Genomic DNA, 4,272 nt, shown 5'->3' on the forward strand with positions numbered 1-4,272 from the left:
TATTGCTAACCAGCAGGTCAGTCTTATTGTTAACCAGTAGGTCTCAGTCTTATTGTTAACCAGCAGGTCTCTGTCTTATTGTTAACCAGCAGGTCTGTCTTATTGTTAACCAGCAGGTCTCAGTCTTATTGTTAACCAGCAGGTCTCAGTCTTATTGTTAACCAGCAGGTCTGTCTTATTGTTAACCAGCAGGTCTGTCTTATTGTTAACCAGCAGGTCTGTCTTATTGTTAACCAGCAGGTCTGTCTTATTGTTAACCAGCAGGTCTCAGTCTTATTGTTAACCAGTAGGTCTCAGTCTTATTGTTAACCAGCAGGTCTCAGTCTTATTGTTAACCAGCAGGTCAGTCTTATTGTTAACCAGTAGGTCTGTCTTATTGTTAACCAGCAGGTCTCAATCTTATTGTTAACCAGTAGGTCAGTCTTATTGTTAACCAGTAGGTCTCAGTCTTATTGCTAACCAGCAGGTCTCAGTCTTATTGTTAACCAGCAGGTCTCAGTCTTATTGTTAACCAGCAGGTCTCAGTCTTATTGTTAACCAGCAGGTCTCAGTCGTGTTGTTAACCAGCAGATTTCAGTATCAACATCCAGTCCCCTTCTTGCCTGGCTACCCAAACTCCTTGCCCACAGACCGTAGTTTCTTCTCCTCAACAATGAGTCTGGATCTGAGGACCTCTCCAACAATGAGTCTGGATCTCAGGACCTCCCCAACAATGAGTCTGGATATCAGGACTTCCCCAACAATGAGTCTGAATATCAGGACCTCCCCAACAATGAGCCTGGATCTCAGGACCTCCCCAACTATGAGTCTGGATCTGAAGACCTCCCCAACAATAAGTCTGATCTCAGGACCTCCCCAACAATGAGTCTGGATCTCAGGACCTCCCCAACAATGAGCCTGGATCTCAGGACCTCCCCAACTATGAGTCTGGATCTGAAGACCTCCCCAACAATAAGTCTGATCTCAGGACCTCCCCAACAATGAGTCTGGATCTGAAAACCTCCCCAACAATGAGTCTGGATCTGAAGACCTCCCCAACAATTAGTCTGGATCTCAGGACTCCCCAACAAGGAGTCTGGATCTCAGGACCTCCCCAACGATGAGTCTGGATCTGAAGAACTCCCCAACAATGAGTCTGGATCTCAGGACCTCCCCAACAATGATTCTGGATCTGAAGACCTCCCCAACAATGAGTCTGGATCTGAGGACCTCCCCAACAATTTCTGAAATGCAAACACACTGTTCTGATTGATCCAGAAACCGATGGGTTGAGCCAGAGTCAGGACACACGTGGGTAAAGCGGCATTTTGAAAATGCGTCATTGGCTTTGATACTCTGATTTGTTAGAGGTGATTCAATTGCTGATGACTTTGTTTTGTACAACACCCTTCATTGTGACATCACAACAAAGGACTTAAACGAAGGCCGTCTCAGACTGTTTGCAGTGAACATGGAGCAAAGGGAAGAACCCAGTTTAAATCATCAGGCGACTCCCCTTCAGCTGGTCCTTATAGGGCTGTCAACAAGGTCCCAATTGGCTGTTATAGTGTTAGTGCTATTGGGAAGGATTGGCTATGATTGGCTATTAAAGTATTACAGCTTCTGGCTATACCTCACATTCACACCACCTACACAGGTCCTGGCATTTATTCGTACAAGTGAGTCTAGCAGCCGGGGTCAGTGAGAGAACAGAATACAGAGAGACAGCTGCTACTGCTCACTGCACATGGCTGTCAGCGGGGCGGTGGGTCTGTGTCTGAGTAGTAGTGGCTATCACACTATTACAGCTGGGACAAGAGTAGATGTAACCCCATGTTTATGCCTACCTGCCTTGTATAAGTCTTATGAATCTAGTCACCACTGTCAGCGCGCTAGAGAGAGAGAGAGAGAGAGAGAGAGAGAGAGAGAGAGAGACAGAGAGAGACAGACAGAGAGAGAGACAGACAGAGAGAGAGACAGACAGAGAGAGAGACAGACAGAGAGAGAGACAGACAGAGAGAGACAGACAGACAGAGACAGAGAGACAGAGAGAGACAGACAGAGAGAGAGAGACAGACAGACAGACAGACAGACAGACAGACAGACAGACAGACAGAGAGAGAGACAGACAGACAGAGAGAGATAAAGACCAGACAGACCAGGGCCTGTTATGATCCAAATGTGATAATGTAACTTCATTCAGTGGGAATGTTCTTAGACTAAAATAAAAGACAAAACTGAGGTATTAGACAACACTGTGTGTGTATGTGAGAGAGAGAGAGAGAGAGAGAGAGAGAGAGAGAGAGAGAGAGAGTGAGAGAGAGACATTGTGTGTGTGTGTGTATAGTATCGTTAAACAATCCTAACGTCAGACTGTAACCAGTTCATCCCAGACTCCTTCCTTCCCTCCTGTTCATTTATCTTGTCGTTGTCTTTTCCTCACAGATGAAAGAGAAGACGTTCAAAAGAAGACTTTCTCAAAATGGATAAACTCACAGTTTTCTAAGGTACACACACACACACACACACACACACACACACACACACACACACACACAGACAAACGCACACACACACACACACACACACACACACACACACACACACACACACACACACACACACACACACACACACACACACACACACACACACACACACACACACACACACACACACACACACACACACACACACACACACACACACACCACACACACACACAGACAAACGCACACACACACTCACACGTCAGCCTGTCTGGCTCTGTTCTTGTTTTGCCAAATCAGAAGGCTGTCCTCCTACCTACCTGTGTTGTCAAGCTGCTGGAGAGAAAATGAACTGACAGCTATGTGTCCCAAATGTCACCCTGTTCCCTTTATAGTGCACTACCCCATAGGGATCTGGTCTAAAGTAGTGCACTACCCCATAGGGATCTGGTATAAAGTAGTGCACTACCCCATAGGGCTCTGGTCTAAAGCAGTGCACTACCCCATAGGGCTCTGGTCTAAAGTAGTGCACTACCCCATAGGGATCTGGTCTAAAGTAGTGCACTACCCCATAGGGCTCTGGTCTAAAGTAGTGCACTACCCCATAGGGATCTGGTCTAAAGTGGTGCACTACCCAATAGGGCTCTGGTCTAAAGTGGTGCACTACCCCATAGTGATCTGGTCTAAAGTAGTGCACTACCCCATAGGTCTCTGGTCTAAAGTAGTGCACTACCACATAGGGCTCTGGTCTAAAGTAGTGCACTACCCCATAGGGCTCTGGTCTAAAGTGGTGCACTACCCCATAGGGCTCTGGTCTAAAGTGGTGCACTACCCAATAGGGCTCTGGTCTAAAGTGGTGCACTACCCCATTGGGCTCTGGTCTAAAGTAGTGCACTACCCCATAGGGCTCTGGTCTAAAGTAGTGCACTACCCCATAGGGCTCTGGTCTAAAGTAGTACACTACCCTATAGGGATCTGGTATAAAGTAGTGCGCTACCCCATAGGGCTCTGGTCTAAAGTAGTGCACTACCCCATAGGGATCTGGTATAAAGTAGTGCACTACCCCATAGGGCTCTGGTCTAAAGTAGTGCACTACCCCATTGGGATTTTCATTTCAGTTTCATTTAGTTTCTCTCAGACCACCTAGTAACAATATAGAACTAAGTTATTGTTCTGTTGTGGTTTCTCCCAGACCACCTAGTAACAATATAGAACTAAGTTATTGTTCTGTTGTGGTTTCTCTCAGACCACCTAGTAACAATATAGAACTAAGTTATTGTTCTGCTGTGGTTTCTCCCAGACCACCTAGTAACAATATAGAACTAAGTTATTGTTCTGCTGTGGTTTCTCCCAGACCAGCACAGTTGAAATCATATGAACTTTTCCAGTAGAATAGAATATAATCGACCTCCACAGGGCAAGTTGACCTGCAGACAATAACATCAGCTTAGCCTCAGACCATTCACATTGAGAGACATGTCTAGAATGATTGAAAAGGCAGTGCTTCTCCATGAATGAAGAGTAATTCAATTACGCATCCTGCATCTGAAATGGCACCCTGTTCCCTATTTAGTGCACTACTTTAGACCGGAGTCCTATAGAACCCTGTTCCCTATTTAGTGCACTACTTTAGACCGGAGTCCTATAGAACCCTGTTCCCTATTTAGTGCACTACTTTAGACCAGAGTCCTATAGAACCCTGTTCCCTATTTAGTGCACTACTTTAGACCAGAGTCCTATAGAACCCTGTTCCCTATTTAGTGCACTACTTTAGACCAGAGTCCTATAGAACCCTGTTCCCTAT

General features: G+C 45.9%; 1 long non-coding RNA gene across 1 annotated transcript in view; it reads left to right on the forward strand.

Moving 5' to 3' along the window:
- Positions 1-2,355: 2,355 nt before the first annotated feature.
- Positions 2,356-4,272, forward strand: part of LOC121843943 — a 25,860-nt gene continuing 23,943 nt past the window's right edge. Inside the window, exon 1 of the long non-coding RNA XR_006081807.1 lies at positions 2,356-2,486. This is a non-coding gene — a long non-coding RNA (uncharacterized LOC121843943). The remainder of the gene's footprint in view (positions 2,487-4,272) is intronic.

The sequence above is a fragment of the Oncorhynchus tshawytscha genome, unplaced genomic scaffold (genome assembly GCF_018296145.1).
Source record: "Oncorhynchus tshawytscha isolate Ot180627B unplaced genomic scaffold, Otsh_v2.0 Un_contig_424_pilon_pilon, whole genome shotgun sequence".
Classification (NCBI taxonomy): Eukaryota; Metazoa; Chordata; class Actinopteri; order Salmoniformes; family Salmonidae; genus Oncorhynchus; species Oncorhynchus tshawytscha.